Raw genomic sequence first — 19,809 nt, 5'->3', positions numbered from 1 at the left:
AATATACTTAATTTACTGCAACAATCCATCCAATATATATCCTTAAAATCAATCCCTTAAACTTATCTCTATTTTTAACGGAATTTGGACAGCATTTCTTTTATAAACTGGATAAACCCGAAAATCCAATTCAGCTAAATTATCAGCAACAACGTCAAAAAACAATTCCGACAATCAATATACATCATAACTCAGACATTTCCATCCATTTAACTCCACTGAAACAGCCCCACCTTCATAAACCTCCCAAAAATGCCAAACGAGCTTTTAACATTATTTCCTCCGTTCTAATCCATTAAAACTCTAAATAAACAATTTAATAACACAAGAGGAACCTTATACATACCTTACCAGAAGATAAATCACGAAATATCATCCCCCAAGCTCAATAATTATCTTAAAATGATGACAACAACTCGTACTACACTTTATCCTTCACGAGTCTGGGATTCGGGGCCTCGAACTTGCTCGATTCTCCACTTTCTCTTTCTAACTCTCCTCTCTCTCTCTCTCTCTAAAAGTTTTTGGACTGCTTGATTTGTAAATGAACGAATTTGTATGCATTTAGCCCTTATATATGGGTCTTGGGTCGGTTCCCACCGACCTTGAGTCGGGTTGGGCCGAGCCCACTGCCCAGCTTGACCTTGCTGCATTAAAACGTCCATAAGTTTTTATCCCTATGTCGTGTGAAGGCCCACGACCTATGGTTGGAAAGCTAATTAAATTATCTACAACCTTCATATTTGTGGTTTTTCCAAATACCCAAATAACGATGGGGTTATGGTCTCCCGAAGTTAGATCACTTGAAAACATAACTTAAAAACATCTTTGTGGAGGGCTTACACTTGGATTTGGCTCAAGGGTCCTTCTTGAGTTGTGTTTAACTTCACATATATTGTCCATATAAGTTATCATATGTCCTTTATAAAAATCCGATCATGTGGGCCCCACCTCAGCTTACAGTTATGAGGGCTATATATCTTTTATCGTATCATTCCAATCATATTGTACGAATTCAAAATATCATACTCATGCTATCCTCATGCTACTACAGTAGAATTTCATTCTTTATACTTGTAATATATGCTCCTCCTTGAGCTCACATTAAGCCGTCTGTAGCCTTAGTAACACGAAATTTTCTAGGGTGTAACATCTGTTATTCTCAGTGTTTATGTTTATATGTATGCGTTGGCCGTGAGTTCCCGATACGATGTCTCTTATGTTAATTGTTCGGGAGACAGTATAGCTCAGTTACAAATTGTATATAGGCCCAGGATAGTCTGTGAAAAGTAAATGCAAGCACGGGAGTTCATGGCCAGTAGTGGTCGGGTGTTATATCCCGTATTTTTGAACCTCGGAGCATCTGCTGGGGTGGGGCCCACATACCGAGATTTTTTTTGGAACATTTGAAAAGTCATATGAATCACATATGTAAAGTTAAACACAACTCATGAAGTACCTTTGGACCAAATCAAAGTGGAAACCCTCCAAACGAATATTTTTAAGAAAACGTTTTCGGGTGACCTGACTTTGGGGGGCAAAAACTGTATTGTAAGTTCGGAATTTCGAAAATACCTTGAAATAGAAGTTGTAGATAATTGAATTAGCTTTCCATCCATAGGTCGTGGGTTCCCAGGTGACGTCGGTACAAGGAGATATGAACGTTTTAAGGTCGAAAGGTCAGTGGGCTAGGCCCAACTCGGGACCAACCGAGTTGGCCCAAAAAAATGAAAAAAAAATTCAGGCCCAAGTGAGGAGCCATTCGGCCATGGTCCATAAAAAGGATCCAAGCCCATGGAATTAAGTCATGTGGTCAATGAATAAAAGACCACTTAATCATCCAAATTCCATAGAACTTTCAAGAGAAAGAATAGGAGGAAAAACAAGAGAAAAACAAGAACAAAAAGAGGGCATTTCGGGTTCGGCCATAGAAAAATCACCCCTCAAAATCTTGCCTCTAAAATTATTTTCTTGTTGAATTCCTACTAAATTAAGTGTCCTCTACAACTTGGTGTAATTGTTTTGGAAGAAGGAGCACTTATTTCTTCAAGTTGACAACTTGTTCAAGTGAAGAAGTTTGTAGAAAAAGGTAAGAATCAATTCCTTTTTCTTATGTTATGAAGGTTTGTTTATGTTGTGGTATGTGGAAATGAGTAGAAATTATGAAAATAAGGAAGTTTGCAAAGTGGGTATGTATATATATATGTAGCCATGGGTGTATATATGTTGTATACATATATGAGTTGAATTTTATGTTGCATTCTAGTTGTGGTTATGATGGAAATTATATTGGGAATGAAAGTTGAATGAATTTTGGTTGAAGTTGGAATATAGATGATTATGTCACTTTAGAATAATTTTGTGATATTATGGAAATGAAGTTGTTAAGATGTGAATTATGATTATGGTTGATGAATTTGGAAGTTGGAAATTTGTTATGAAGTTGTATGCCAAAGATTTGATGTTTTGCATAAGTTATGATTTTGGCGGAAGATTGTATATCATGTATATCGAGTGTATATCTTAAGGAAAACGATATGAAATGTTTCTAGAACTATATGGTGATGATCATGATGGTTGTTGAATATGAAATTATTGATCTTAGTTGAATGTTGGGTTGAATTGAAGATTATGTCAACTTGTGAGAAAAATGACTAGTTGAAGGATATTTGTGTTTTTAATGTTCATTGTTGATATTGTTGTTGTCGTTTGGGTTGTTGTTGATGATTTATAGCCGAGTTGAATTCTCGGGGTGTCATATGTATAGGGGAAGTGCTGCCGAAATTTCGGTAGCCAAATATGCTTAAAGTTGAAATAATGGCATTAATAATTCACAATTGGTAAACTTGACCAATTGCAGTTTTTCGACGAAACGGGAAGTGAGTTTGGAAAGGCTTAAGGAGCGCGAAAGGTATGTAAAGCAACCCCAATTCTTCCCTTGGCATGCCCCTAATGTGTTAGGGTCGGATCCGGGCCTCGAAGGACCTCTTGGCCCTCGGAATCCGCAAGACAAAATTTCAGTTTTTCCTTCAGTAGAATTGAACCATTTTGATACGCTTTTTCTGAAATTATGCAATTTTGCTCTAAATTATTCAGAAAGTCATAGAATGTTTGTATAACCTTTTTAGGTGATACTATATGCTTAGAGGGCACAATTTGAGCCCGCCGCCTTGTTTGTCCCAAGGCGGGCCCGCTATTTACGGTTTTGCCCCTAATGTGTTAAAGCTTCCTTTTTAAGCGATTTTTGAAAGAAATGTTTTAATTACCCTACTAATCTCTTAACGAATATTATTTTAAATATTTTGTTAAATATTATAAATTATTTTGACACTCGGAATGACTTCGGGAAAGTTATACTTCTGTAATTTATTATGATATCCGAAATACATTTATTATGATTCCGTCCGACCCCATTGGATTTGTTTGTCTTTGATACGCTTCATCGAGTCTTTGAAAACATTTATTATATTTTTAAATTGCATTAGTCTCTCACTACTCCATTCGTGGATGTCCCAATGTTTCCCACACTGAGCCCGGGCCAGGATATGTTGTCAAGCGTAATTCTATGCATTGTTCGCCGCGCCCCGATGTGAGGGGCAGGTATACGCGTACATGGGTCTGTGGAGTATGATGTGCCATGTCCGCCTATTCTGATTTGATCTGTTATGGCCATTCTGATATGACATTTTATGATACGGGGCCACGCCCCTTTTTTTGATTCCTCTGTATAGTGCCACCAGCGTCGGGAGGGTGGCCACATTCTGTCTGCCGAGTCCCGTGTCAGGGACCGGATATGATATGATATGACATATGTTTTTGTACGCATTCTGTCTGTTTTGGAAATATGCATTTGACACTCTGGATTCTGTACTCATTTTCTGTAACCATTATGATTTGACTTCTGTGATTCCGCTTTACATATTCAGTACATATTTCGTACTGACCCCCTTTCTTCGGGGGCTGCGTTTTCATGCCGCGCAGGTACTGACGACAGGTTCGCTGATCCACACGTTTAGGATCCTATTTCTGCTATTTGGGGCGCTCTCTTCTTCAGAGCCCATCTTTAGGTACAGTCTGTCACTGCTATCTGGATATGTACTTTGTTCAGGGTATGACGGGGCCCTGTCCCGTCTTATGATTATGATATGTTCTGTAGAGGTCTGTGGATACATCTGTGTGGGTTCTGTACATATGTTTGGGATATTCTGTTCTGTGATGGCCTTATCGGCCTATGTGTGCCAAGTCTGTTTTTCTGCTAAATTCTGTAGCGACCACTAATATTATTATTATATTATTATTCTGTTAATATGCTAATTTGGGGTATCGGGTACGTATAGGTGCCCAGCTCGGGCACTGGTCGCGGCCCACGGGGTTGGGTCGTGACAAAAGTGGTATCAGAGCAGTTCATCCTCGGAATGTCCACAGACCGTGTCTAGTAGAGTCTTGTTTATCGGTGTGTTGTGCACCACGCCTATAAATAGGAGGCTACAGGGCATTTAGGATACTACCCTTCTTTCTGTCTTAGATCGTGAGATAGAGCTGTGTTATCAGGATGACCCCTTCCTAACGAGTGGCTATATTTGCAGATATGCCTCCAAAAAAGGCGACAGCGGCCCAAAAGGCCAAGTCAGTTGCCGTAGGAGAGACTAGCCGGGTCCAGAGGACTACCAGGGCCCAGGTATATATTGCTCCGGAGACTTTGCCCCAGACAGAGGGTTCTTCTACACCGCCACTCGTGGAGGAGATTGGGGCAGCCGTAGCTGCAGATCGGGGGACGGCTCCACTGCCAGCTCCCGCAGTTCCAGTACCTGAGCCTCCAGCTCCACGGCCAGGCACTGAGGATCAGTCTATGAGGGAGGCAGTCCAGTTGCTGACTAGACTTGTGGCAGGGCAGGTTCAGGGGCATGGACTGGGAGGTGACCGGGCAGTCAGGCGTGATAGTTCGAGAGCCCGTGAGTTTTTGACTTGTAACCCTCCAGAGTTCTTCGGGACAAAGCCCGAGGAGGATCCTGAGGAGTTTATCAGGAAGATGCGACGCACTCTAGATTTGATTAATGCTTCCGAGACAGAGTCAGTCGCGTTAGCTTCGTACCGGTTATATGATGTGGCGGCAAACTGGTACGAGTTATGGGGGCTATCCAGGGGGGACGGCGCTCCTCCAGCAGCTTGGGGCGATTTTTCTCAGGCATTTCTTGGACATTTTCTGCCCCCAGAGTTGCGACGAGCCAGATCTGATAGATTTTTATTGTTGAGGCAGAAGGGCCGAAGTATCCGGGACTACAGTTTGGAGTTTGATTCCTTGGCCCGATATGCACCTACTGTGGTGGCTACTATGGCGGACCGGATGCACAGATATATTATGGGGCTGGATCGGTATTTTGTTGATAGCTGCTTAGTGTTGGCTGCTCAGCCCGGTATGGACATTGCCCGTATCCAGGCCCATGCCCAGGGTATGGAGGATCGGGGCAGAGGAGGACACCAGCCTGACAGGGGCCAGGATCGGAGACAGCCCAAGAGGGCCAGGTCATCTGGAGATTTTCGGGGCAGACAGCCCCAACAGCCGCAGCAGCCTAGCAGATTTTCATCTCAGCCAGCGCAGAGCGCGCCTCCCCAGCCTACAGGTCGCAGGTTCGATAGCCCAGGGTATTCAGGAGCAGGCCGGAGCTCTAGGGCTTCAGGTTCGCGGACAGATAGGGGTTCTGGTCAGATGAGGCCACCCAGGGTTCAGTGTTCTTTTTGCGGCAGATACCATACGGGAGAGTGCTACAGAGCCACCGGTGCATGCTTTTCTTGTGGCCGTCAGGGCCATTCTGTGAGAGATTGCCCGTATAAGGGTAGTTCGGGTGGTGCAGCGCAGCCTACCGGATCAGCCGCTGGGTCTTCATCGTCGTCAGTGGCTATGCGCCCTATGGGGCTGGGTTTTCCAGCACCAGCAGGTCGCGGCAGAGGCCGTGGTGGAGCTTCTGGTATTAGCGGTCCTTCGAACCGCATTTATGCTTTGGCCAGCCGCCAGGATCAGGAGGCATCTCCTAATGTCGTTACAGGTACTTTATTGGTCTTCTCTCGGTCTGTGTATGCATTAATTGATCCAGGTTCGACTTTATCATATATTTCACCCCTTGTTGCCGGTAAAATTGGTATTATGTCTGAACCTATAGAGCCATTTGAGGTATCCACGCCGATAGGGGATTTTGTTGTAGCGAAACAGGTTTATAAAGACTGTTCTGTGATCGTTTGTGACCGTGACACTAAGGCAGATCTGGTAGAGTTAGATATGACTGAATTTGATGTTATTTTGGGTATGGATTGGCTAGCTTCCTGTTACGCTAATGTTGACTGCCAAAATAAGGTAGTTCGCTTCCAGTTTCCCGGGGATCCAGTTATAAATTGGGCTGGTAATACAGCATCGCCGAAAGGTAAGTTTATTTCATACCTTAAGGCAAAGAAAATGATCAGAAAGGGTTATATCTATCATCTGGTTCGGGTGCAATACTTGGACGCCGAGACGCCGACACTTCAGTCAGTCCCCGTGATTAATGAGTTTCCAGATGTTTTTCCCGACGAGCTTCCAGGTCTTCCTCCAGAGCGGGAGATAGATTTCTCTATTGACTTACTCCCAGACACTCAGCCTATCTCTATTCCTCCGTATAGAATGGCGCCTGCAGAATTAAAGGAGTTGAAGGTGCAGCTGAAAGATTTGTTGGATAAGGGCTTCATCAGACCTAGTACTTCGCCTTGGGGAGCCCCGGTATTATTTGTGCGTAAGAAGGACGGGTCGCTGCGTATGTGTATTGATTATCGGCAGCTGAATAAGGTAACTATAAAGAATAAATACCCCCTCCCCAGGATTGATGATTTGTTTGATCAGCTGCAGGGCGCTAAGTGTTTTTCGAAGATAGATCTTCGATCCGGTTACCACCAGGTGCGAGTACGAGAGGCCGATATCCCTAAGACAGCTTTCCGGACCCGATATGGGCATTGCGAGTTCAGGGTTATGTCTTTTGGGCTGACAAATGCTCCCGCAGTATTCATGGATTTGATGAACCGGGTATTCAGGCCATTCTTGGATATGTTTGTAATTGTATTCATTGATGATATCCTGGTTTATTCTCGGTCTGAGGCGGAGCACGCAGATCATCTGAGATCGGTATTAGGGGTACTCCGGCATCAGAAGTTATATGCGAAATTTTCTAAGTGCGAATTCTGGCTGTCTTCAGTGGCCTTCTTGGGGCATATTATTGCAGCTGATGGTGTCCGGGTGGACACACAGAAGATTGAGGCCGTGAAGAATTGGCCCAGACCTACGACGCCCACAGAGGTACGCAGTTTCCTGGGGTTAGCAGGTTATTACAGGAGGTTTGTGGAGAAGTTTGCTTCGATTTCAGCGCCTTTGACAAGGCTGACTCAGAAGGGAGCTAAGTTCCAGTGGTCTGACGCTTGTGAACGGAGCTTCCAGTTGCTGAAGGAGAAGCTGACTACAGCCCCAGTTTTGACTCTTCCAGAGGGACCGGACGGGTATGTTATTTATTGTGACGCTTCTGGCATGGGGTTAGGCTGTGTATTGATGCAGCACGGCAGAGTTATAGCGTATGCTTCCCGGCAGCTCAAAAAGCATGAGAAGAATTATCCTACCCACGATCTGGAGCTCGCAGCGGTGATTCATGCTCTGAAGATATGGAGACACTATTTATATGGCGTTCATGTGGATATCTATACTGATCATAAGAGTCTCCAGTATATTTTCAGGCAGAGAGAGCTTAATTTGCGACAGCGGAGGTGGCTGGAGCTTCTGAAAGATTATGACGTGGATATTCTGTATCATCCGGGTAAGGCTAATGTTGTTGCCGATGCGCTCAGTCGGAAGTCTATGGGCAGTTTGGCCGATTTACAGCCAGACAGGAGAGAGATAGCCTGTGATATTCAGCAGTTGGCTAGTCTCGGGGTTCGTCTGGCCGATTCTAGAGATACACGGATTTCTGTTCGAGGGGTTTCTGAGTCATCTATCAGGGACGATATTAAGCGGCATCAGTTTGAGGATCCTGTCTTAGCTCGGTACAGGGACACAGCCTATGATAAAGAGAGGACTCCGTTCGATTTTTCACCGGACGACACTATGTTATACAGAGGCAGGTTGTGTGTACCTGATATTGCAGGCCTTCGGCAACAGGTTATGAGCGAGGCACATTATGCTCGCTATTCGGTCCATCCTGGGTCTACGAAGATGTACCATGATCTCCGATGCTTATCCTGGTGGGACGGCATGAAGCGGGATATTGCAGAGTTCGTCGCCCAGTGCCCTAATTGTCAGCAGGTCAAGATTGAGCATCAGAAGCCGGGTGGACTGTTGCAGGAGATGGAAATCCCGACTTGGAAGTGGGAGGTTATTAATATGGACTTCATTACAGGTTTGCCTCGCACTCCACGGAAGTATGATTCCATCTGGGTCGTTGTTGATAGGCTGACGAAATCAGCCCATTTTCTTCCCGTCAGGACTACTTATTCCGCCGAGGATTATGCCAGGCTCTATATTAGAGAGATTGTGAAGCTTCACGGAGTTCCTATATCTATTATTTCTGACAGAGGCGCCCAGTTTACGGCGCGTTTCTGGAGGTCGTTTCAGGAGGGTCTAGGGACTCAGGTGAGTCTGAGCACAGCCTTTCATCCTCAGAGCGACGGACAGGCCGAGCGCACTATACAGACGCTGGGGGATATGTTGCGGGCCTGCGTTATTGATTTGAGAGGCAGCTGGGATGATCACTTGCCATTGATTGAGTTTGCATATAATAACAGTTACCATTCCAGCATCCAGATGGCTCCGTACGAGGCTCTATATGGCAGGAAATGCAGATCGCCGATTGGCTGGTTTGATATTGGCGAGTCAGAGTTGATTGGCCCAGATATGGTCCAGCAGGCCGTGGACAAGGTAAAACTTATTCGGGAGCGACTGTTGGCAGCCCATAGTCGACAGAAGTCATACGCGGATAAACGGCGTCGACCGTTGGAGTTTCAGGTAGGCGATTGGGTATTCCTGAAGGTATCGCCTATTAAAGGCGTGATTCGGTTCGGCAGAAAGGGTAAGCTCAGTCCGCGTTATATTGGGCCTTATCAGATTGTTCGAAAAACTGGAAATGTCGCCTATGAGCTAGATTTGCCATCTGATTTGGAAGTGGTACATCCGGTATTTCATGTCTCTATGCTTCGTAAATGCGTCGGTGACCCTTCTAGAATATTTCCTGCTGATGATATTCAGGTGACGGAGCAACTATCGTACGAGGAGCAGCCCGTATCTATTTTGGATCGTCAGGTAAGGAGGCTTCGGAATAAAGATGTAGCCTCTGTTAAGGTACTGTGGCGGAACGATAATAGGGAGGAAATGACATGGGAGGATGAAGAGGAAATGAAGAAGAAATATCCTCATCTGTTCTCTATACCCACAGGTAACCTTAAATCCCTGCTTTAATTTATTCCAATATCAATCGTGTGTCATATGTGATGTCTGTAAACATGAACTCCCCCAAAGTATTTTCAAACCCTATGAGATTAATTTAACATTCGAGGACGAATGTTCTAAAGGGGGGGAGGATGTTATATCCCGTATTTTTGAACCTCGGAGCATCTGCTGGGGTGGGGCCCACATACCGAGATTTTTTTTGGAACATTTGAAAAGTCATATGAATCACATATGTAAAGTTAAACACAACTCATGAAGTACCTTTGGACCAAATCAAAGTGGAAACCCTCCAAACGAATATTTTTAAGAAAACGTTTTCGGGTGACCTGACTTTGGGGGGCAAAAACTGTATTGTAAGTTCGGAATTTCGAAAATACCTTGAAATAGAAGTTGTAGATAATTGAATTAGCTTTCCATCCATAGGTCGTGGGTTCCCAGGTGACGTCGGTACAAGGAGATATGAACGTTTTAAGGTCGAAAGGTCAGTGGGCTAGGCCCAACTCGGGACCAACCGAGTTGGCCCAAAAAAATGAAAAAAAAATTCAGGCCCAAGTGAGGAGCCATTCGGCCATGGTCCATAAAAAGGATCCAAGCCCATGGAATTAAGTCATGTGGTCAATGAATAAAAGACCACTTAATCATCCAAATTCCATAGAACTTTCAAGAGAAAGAATAGGAGGAAAAACAAGAGAAAAACAAGAACAAAAAGAGGGCATTTCGGGTTCGGCCATAGAAAAATCACCCCTCAAAATCTTGCCTCTAAAATTATTTTCTTGTTGAATTCCTACTAAATTAAGTGTCCTCTACAACTTGGTGTAATTGTTTTGGAAGAAGGAGCACTTATTTCTTCAAGTTGACAACTTGTTCAAGTGAAGAAGTTTGTAGAAAAAGGTAAGAATCAATTCCTTTTTCTTATGTTATGAAGGTTTGTTTATGTTGTGGTATGTGGAAATGAGTAGAAATTATGGAAATAAGGAAGTTTGCAAAGTGGGTATGTATATATATATGTAGCCATGGGTGTATATATGTTGTATACATATATGAGTTGAATTTTATGTTGCATTCTAGTTGTGGTTATGATGGAAATTATATTGGGAATGAAAGTTGAATGAATTTTGGTTGAAGTTGGAATATAGATGATTATGTCACTTTAGAATAATTTTGTGATATTATGGAAATGAAGTTGTTAAGATGTGAATTATGATTATGGTTGATGAATTTGGAAGTTGGAAATTTGTTATGAAGTTGTATGCCAAAGATTTGATGTTTTGCATAAGTTATGATTTTGGCGGAAGATTGTATATCATGTATATCGAGTGTATATCTTAAGGAAAACGATATGAAATGTTTCTAGAACTATATGGTGATGATCATGATGGTTGTTGAATATGAAATTATTGATCTTAGTTGAAAGTTGGGTTGAATTGAAGATTATGTCAACTTGTGAGAAAAATGACTAGTTGAAGGATATTTGTGTTTTTAATGTTCATTGTTGATATTGTTGTTGTCGTTTGGGTTGTTGTTGATGATTTATAGCCGAGTTGAATTCTCGGGGTGTCATATGTATAGGGGAAGTGCTGCCGAAATTTCGGTAGCCAAATATGCTTAAAGTTGAAATAATGGCATTAATAATTCACAATTGGTAAACTTGACCAATTGCAGTTTTTCGACGAAACGGGAAGTGAGTTTGGAAAGGCTTAAGGAGCGCGAAAGGTATGTAAAGCAACCCCAATTCTTCCCTTGGCATGCCCCTAATGTGTTAGGGTCGGATCCGGGCCTCGAAGGACCTCTTGGCCCTCGGAATCCGCAAGACAAAATTTCAGTTTTTCCTTCAGTAGAATTGAACCATTTTGATACGCTTTTTCTGAAATTATGCAATTTTGCTCTAAATTATTCAGAAAGTCATAGAATGTTTGTATAACCTTTTTAGGTGATACTATATGCTTAGAGGGCACAATTTGAGCCCGCCGCCTTGTTTGTCCCAAGGCGGGCCCGCTATTTACGGTTTTGCCCCTAATGTGTTAAAGCTTCATTTTTAAGCGATTTTTGAAAGAACTGTTTTAATTACCCTACTAATCGCTTAACGAATATTATTTTAAATATTCTGTTAAATATTATAAATTATTTTGACACTCGAAATGACTTCGGGAAAGTTATACTTCTGTAATTTATTATGATATCCGAAATACATTTATTATGATTCCGTCCGACCCCATTGGATTTGTTTGTCTTTGATACGCTTCATCGAGTCTTTGAAAATATTTATTATATTTTTAAATTGCATTAGTCTCTCACTACTCCATTCGTGGATGTCCCAATGTTTCCCACACTGAGCCCGGGCCAGGATATGTTGTCAAGCGTAATTCTCTGCATTGTTCGCCGCGCCCCGATGTGAGGGGGCAGGTATACGCGTACATGGGTCTGTGGAGTATGATGTGCCATGTCCGCCTATTCTGATTTGATCTGTTATGGCCATTCTGATATGACATTTTATGATACGGGGCCACGCCCCTTTTTCTGATTCCTCTGTATAGTGCCACCAGCGTCGGGAGGGTGACCACATTCTGTCTGCCGAGTCCCGTGTCAGGGACCGGATATGATATGATATGACATATGTTTCTGTACGCATTCTGTCTGTTTTGGAAATATGCATTTGACACTCTGGATTCTGTACTTATTTTCTATAACCATTATGATTTGACTTCTGTGATTCCGCTTTACATATTCAGTACATATTTCGTACTGACCCCCCTTTCTTCGGGGGCTGCGTTTTCATGCCGCGCAGGTACTGACGACAGGTTCGCTGATCCACACGTTTAGGATCCTATTTCTGCTATTTGGGGCGCTCTCTTCTACAGAGCCCATCTTTTGGTACAGTCTGTCACTGCTATCTGGATATGTACTTTGTTCAGGGTATGATGGGGCCCTGTCCCATCTTATGATTATGATATGTTCTGTAGAGGTCTGTGGATACATCTGTGTGGGTTCTGTACATATGTTTGGGATATTCTGTTCTGTGATGGTCTTATCGGCCTATGTGTACCAAGTCTGTTTTTCTGCTAAATTCTGTAGCGACCACTAATATTATTATTATATTATTATTCTGTTAATATGCTAATTTGGGGTATCGGGTACGTATAGGTGCCCAGCTCGGGCACTGGTCGCGGCCCACGGGGTTGGGTCGTGACATCGGGCACTTGTTACGGCCCATCGGTTTGGGTCGTGACATAAAGCCATGTGTGAAGTTTTGTTGATTGACAAAGTGAACCGATAATGTAAAGGAACCCAGTCTAGGCATATGTGATAATTAACAAGGTAATTGAAAAAAGCTATATAGTCAGTTGAGATGAAGCAGAGGTTCCAGACAATGTAAAAGGCGTGATAAAGCAAACAGCATAGGATGGTTAGAACAAGTCCATAGTTATGTTCTATTGCAAAGAAGCTACATAAAAGTGCATACACATGAACCTAGACTGCAAACATGTGTGCCAATGCAAAGACAAGTGCAATGATTAAATTAGAGAGAGAATGAACCATTTATATATATAATCTATCACAAAGACAAATGGAGAGAAAATGAGATAAAGATGACTCAGTCCCAGAGCAGTACATTAAAGAATAGAACAAGCATGAAAACATGTTCTATCACACATAAGTCTTCAGGTGTAGTTGATGAATGGATCATGCGAAGAGATCATGAAGCAAAAACAGTGAATATGACTTAGATCTATTTTGTTCTAATTGAGAGAGTTGCCTACAAAACATATGAACCATCTCTGCAAACATGTTCCAATATAGATCAAGAACATGATCAGAGTCATAGAGTGAGACAAGGCCAAAGACATGATTTATTCAAACCATGAATGAATCAGAATGAAGAAAAAGAAGAAGAAAACAAACACAAAGCAAGATATGATCAATAAAATAGGCCTATCAACATGTTCCATCATCAATCACAAAAGAAGGTTCTAGATTGATTCACCAGAATGAACGAGAAGGGGATGATTAAAAAAGGTTCGTGAACATGTTCCATCTCAAATAGTGCAGAGATTCAGAGACAGATGAACTAGGTGGATGAAACATGTTTGTGAACATGTTCCAGTGCAAGTCTTACAATAACTAGGATATGCAGTTTTTATGGTAAAGACTTGGAGGTTAAGTATGCAGACTTCCTTGCTATATTTTTTGGGATTAGTAAGACTTGTACACGGACAAGGAGTAGACTCAAGTACACTAGAATCCAAATAAAACACAAACCCTGTTACATCCCATGGACCTACTCAAAGAGGGTTTTGTCTTTGCCGGCCTGTTGTGCACTCAATGTTATATATATCCAAGTCTTACCAAGAAGAAGGTTTGCGCACCTACAAAGAAAGAATTCAAAATATTGAGCGATCAAAGATATATCAAGAATCCAGGCATGCATCCCTAGTGCGTGAAGAAGCTGTCAAATAGAGTTTATGTTTTACGTTCTTGAGTCTAGAAAACTTGTATTAGGTTTGGTTATCGAGTTGTACCTTATCGGCTTTATTAGAAACAGTCAAGTTATTACAAAACATTGAAATTCAACTTCATGTTGGGGATTGATTTTAAGGTTTCTTACTAGTCTAGGTAGATTAGTGAGATAGGAATTAGACGTTTGTTCCTAGGTTACATAGTTTGTAACTTGAATTTGCAGAGGCTCACCGTTGTAGTGGAGTTTGCGGAAAACTTACAGAGGTGTAGGCCGTGGTTTTTATCGCCCTTGTGAGCCTGGTGGTTTCCACATAAAATCATCATGTCCTTTACTTTCCTGATAATTATTATTGTACAATCACATACGTAGAACAGGTAGAGCAACGTGTTCTACCCTTAGGTGAAAATCAGGTATTGATCAGGATAAACACTTAGGTCGTGTAACTCAAACAAGCGGTATTAGAGTGTTTCTATTTGGAGAGGCTAACACCTTAAGAGAAGATCATAATGAATGTTGCACCACCTACAGGAAACTCTGAGGATCAATCAACCTGAAGGCCACTGCTGTTCAATGGATAATATTATCAACGGTGGAAAACTCGCATGGAGGATCACTTGCAAGCTGAGGATTATGAGTTATGGGACAAGTCCATGGAAGGACCTAAGTATCCCACTAATAAGGCAAAAGATGGAACAGAAGTAAAGAAAAAAAAGGCTGAATATTTTGAAAGTGACTACAAGATGCTTGAAAAGAATGCAAAGTCCAAGAACGCTTTAATCTATGGTCTTAGACCTGATGAATACACTAGAATCTCAGATTGTACAATAGCCAAATAGATCTGGGATGCCTGGAAGACTGCTCATGAAGTAATCGGCCAAGTATTGAAATTTAGAAAGGCTATGCTCTGTACTGATTATGAAAATTTTAGGATGAAGCCAGGAGAGATAATTGCAGAGATTTTCACCCGATATAACTCATTTGGAATGGTCATCTCCACTGAAGATTCAATACACAACATCTTCACGAGATGTGTATTAATGATGGGTTATGATTAATTACATGACGATAAGATTCCACCGTGCCTAAATGGCCAGGCATGTCACCGCTAATGCGGGCTGCATATGATTCCACCGTGCCTAGATGGCCGGTCATGTCACCGCTAAGGCGGGCTGCTATGTTTACACCGAGCCTAGGGGGCCGGGCATGATCACCACTAGTGGGCAGCATACGATGGTTACCCGGACGCGGGTTAACGATGAGGATTGTGATGTGATCACATATGTACCACGATTATGTAAAATATGATATATGTATGAAATGTATTTGCCTATGAAACTCATGTAGGTTATATCTTTCTCTTATGGCTCATGATCCTTCTATTATGTTTGTTTCATTCCTGTCTTACATACTCAGTATAATGTTCGTACTGATGTCCGTTTTCTTTAGACGCTGTGTTCATGCCCATAGGTAGACAGGGAGGTGAGCTTGATCCAGACTCGTAGGGGCTGATAGCTGATTGATAGCACTCATTTGTTCCGGAGGTGCTTGATTATTCTTTGTGTACATTTGTATATGTTGGGGATGACGGGGTCCTATCCCGTCCTTTTATCTAGTACTCCAGTAGAGGCTCGTAGATACGCAGTGTGGGTTGTATGGTCTCACGTGGTTGCTACTATGTATATATATATATATATATTATTTTGATGGCCGAAGGGCTAAAGTATATAAAATTATTTATGTCATCAAATGAAAGATGATTTTCTTCTAATTTGGATATGAAATTGATAAAGGAACGTGGAATGAGTATAATGAGTAATAGAACGAGCGGTGCTCGGTGGTTTTCCCCGGGTACTCGTCGCGGCCCCTAGCTGGGTCGTGACAAAAGTGGTATTAGAGTAGTTCAGTCCTAGGAAGTGTCTACGAGCCGTGTCTAGTAGAGTCTTGTTTATGCTGTGTTGCGCGCCACATCAATAAACAGGAGGCTACAGGGCATTTAGGAAAAATGACCATCTTTCTTCTTATGAGATCGTGCGATAGAGCTGTGTATAAGATTTTATCCTCCCTAATAGTGTGTCGTGATTTCAGAAATTCCGCCAAAGGGAATAGCTATAGCCGCCCAGAAGGGCAAGACTACGATAAAAAGGCCGGTAGAAAGAGAGCCTCCGATGAATATGGAAGAGGGCGAATCACATAATGAGGTCTTATAAGGAGGAGCTCTAGCTCCAATTCCTCCACCAGTTGCTTCAGGTCAACAAGTGACCGAGGCCATACATTTATTGACACCGTTGGTTGCCGGTCAGGCACAGCGGGAGAATGCGGGCCCAAGTGATCGGTCAGCTAGTACCTGAGCCCGTGACTTTATGAGTTGAATCCTCCGGAGTTTTTCGGGTCAATGCCGGATGAAGACCCCCAAGGTTTCATAGATGAGATGTTGAGGACATTGAAAATTATTCATGCCTCCGAGACTGAATCCATGGAGTTAGCATCGTATAGACTATGAGATGTGGCGGTATTGTGGTATAATAATTTGATAGCATCGAGACAAGAGAATGCGCCTCCGCCCGTATGGCAAGAATTTGTAGATGCTTTTATCCATCACTATTTGCCACCGGAGGTCCGCCGAGCTAGAGCGGATAGATTTCTAAATTTGAAGCAAGGAAACCTGAGATCTATGGGGACAGGTAGCGACTAGAGCGGATTGAGTGCCCGGGAGTATATTTCAGAGATTGTTTGACGGCTTCATTGCAAGAAGGGATGGATATTTCCCGAATACAAGCCCAGTCCCAGAACTTAGAGAGACGACAGTACCCCACAGATGAGTGATCGTGATATTGACAGAAGGCAAAACAAGCGGGCCAGATCTATGGGGACAGGTAGCGACTATAGAGGGGGATCGAGGCAGACTTATTCCCGACATTCAGGCAAGTCAGTGACTAGTGCGCCTCCACGATTTGCAGGTAGGAGATTTGACCACTCATTTCCTTCAGGACAGGGTCCGAGTTCGAGGGCCTCAGGTTCTCAATTTGGGGGTGATTATAGTCAGAGGAGACCACCAGTTCCACGATGTAGCTGGTGTAGGACAATACACTAAGGGTCGTGTCGCCAGGACACAGATGCTTGTTATGTTTGTGGACAGACTGGGCATTTGATGCGAGATTGTCCCTTGCGGTATGGTAGAGGTGGGGTTCAGCCCACAGGTTCAGCAGCTGGTTCTTCCTCAGTACGCCCGGTAGGGAAAACTCCCCAGATGTCAGCAGGCCGATGTAGAGGTAGAGGGCAGCATCTACTTCAGGTGCCACTCAACCCCGTGTATATGCTTTAGCCGGACGACAGGATCTCGAGTCATCCCCGGATGTGGTTACAGGTATATTCTCTATATTCTCCCGTGATGTGTATGTATTGATAGACCCGGGTTCTACATTTTCTTATATTACTCCATACGTTGCTGGTTGTATTGGGGTGAAACCTGAGCCAATCAAACCTTTTGAGGTATCTACTCCGGTTGGCGATCCTGTGATAGCTAGACAAGTGTATAAAGATTGTGTAATTGTGATATGTGATCGCAACACCAAAGCCTATTTAATTGAGCTGGAAATGTTAGATTTCGATGTAATTATGGGTATGGATTGGTTGGCCTCGTGCGATGCTAATGTTGATTGCCGAATGAAAATAGTTCGATTCCAATTTTCGAGAAAGCCCGTGCTTGAATGGAAGGGTAATGCAGCATCTCCGAAAGGTAGGTTTATTTCCTAACTTAAGGCAAGAAAGATGATAGCCAAGGGCTATATTTATCATTTAGTCCGATTTCATGACACCGCGACAAAGTCGCCAACTCTCCAATCCGTTGCGGTAGTGAATGAATTTCTGGATGTATTTCCTGATGAATTTCCAGGTCTTCCTCCAGAAAGAGAAATTGATTTCGCCATTGACGTGTTGCCGGACACCAAGTCTATTTCCATTCCTCCATACCGAATGGCTCCGGCAGAATTGAAAGAGCTAAAGGTACAGTTGAAAGATTTACTTGAGAAGGGGTTTATTAGACTCAGTTCAACGCCGTGGGGAGCACCAGTCTTGTTTGTGAAAAAGAAAGACGGTTCTCTACGAATGTGCATCGATTACAGGCAGTTGAACAAGGTGACGATAAAGAACAAATATCATCTCCCAAGGATTGATGATTTATTTGATCAATTACAGGGTGCCAAATGGTTTTATAAAATAGATTTGAGGTCAGGTTATCATCAAGTAAGAGTTAGAGAAGAAGATATTCCCAAAACAGCCTTCAGAACGAGATATGGCCATTATGAGTTCCGGGTGATGTTGTTTGGGCTGACTAATGCTCCGGCAGTGTTCATGAATTTAATGAATAATGTGTTCAGGCCACTGTTGGACTTATTTGTGATAGTATTCATTGATGATATTCTGGTGTACTCTCGCATAGAACCAGAACATGCAGATCATTTGCGAATTGTTCTTGGAATCCTTCGAGCTCGAGAATTATATGCAAAATTTTCAAAGTGCGAGTTTTGGCTAAATTCTGTAACATTTCTGGGCCATGTTATTTCAAATAATGGTATTCGAGTCGACACTCAGAAAATTAAAGCTGTGAAGACTTGTCCAAAGCCTACGATGCCTACAGAAGTTCGTAGTTTTCTGGGATTGGCAGGTTATTATAGATGATTCGTAGAGGGCTTCTCATCTATTTCAGCCCCATTGACGAAGCTAACCCAGAAGTCAGCTAAATTTCAGTGGAATAATGCTTGTGAACGCAGGTTCCAAGAATTGAAAGACAGATTGACCTCAGCTCCGGTCTTAACACTTCCAGAAGGACTAGATGGCTATGTAGTGTACTGTGATGCTTCCGGTGTTGGGCTAGGATGTGTATTAATGCAGCATGGTAGAGTCATTGCTTATGCTTTGAGACAGCTGCGGAAGCATGAAAAGAACTACCCAACTCATGATGTCGCATTGGCTGCAGTCATTCATGCATTAAAAATGTGGAGACATTACTTGTATGGTGTGTATGTTGATATTTATACAGATCACAAGAGTCTTCAGTATATTTTCAAACAGAAGGTGTTAACTCTGCGGTAGAGGCGGTGGTTAGAATTGTTAAAAGATTATGATTTTAGCATTTTATACCACCCCGAAAAAGCAAATGTGGTGGCTGATGCGCTTAGCCGCCGATCAATGGGCAGTTTATGCGAAGTTCCTCCAGAAAAGAAAGAGATAGTCCGCGAGCTCCATCAATTAGCTAATCTCGAAGTACGTGTAATTTATTCGGGTAGTGCAGGGATTGGCATTAATGATCCCACAGTCTCATCCTTGAACATGGAAGTGAAAGAGCATCAGTATGAAGATCCTAAACTATGCCATCATAGAGACATATCTCATGAAAGAGAGAAGTCTCCATTTGATGTTTCTATGGATAGAATTCTTATATACCGAGACAGACTATGTGTGCCGAATGTGGCAGACTTGCGTCGCCAAATTCTAGAGGAAGCCCATTATTCTCGGTATTCTATTAACCCAGGTGCAACCAAGATGTATCGTGATCTTAAATTAATATATTGGTGGGATGGCATGAAGAGAGACATAGCAGAATTTGTAGCTCAGTGTCCAAATTGTCAACAAGTAAAAGTCGAACATCAAAAGCCAGGAGGATTATTACAAGCAATGGAAATCCCTACTTGGAAATGGGAGGTGATCACTATGGATTTTATCGTGGGATTACCCCGTTCTCGAGGCAAGTATGATTCTATATGGGTGATTGTGGATATATTGATGAAAGAAGCTCATTTTCTTCCAGTCAGAACTACCTACTCAGCAGAAGATTATGCGAGATTGTATCTCAAAGAAATTGTGCGACTTCATGGTATTCCACTATCCATTATCACAGATAGAG

The sequence above is a fragment of the Lycium barbarum genome, chromosome 5, assembly GCF_019175385.1.
Source record: "Lycium barbarum isolate Lr01 chromosome 5, ASM1917538v2, whole genome shotgun sequence".
NCBI lineage: Eukaryota > Viridiplantae > Streptophyta > Magnoliopsida > Solanales > Solanaceae > Lycium > Lycium barbarum.
This window is presented reverse-complemented; position numbering follows the sequence as displayed.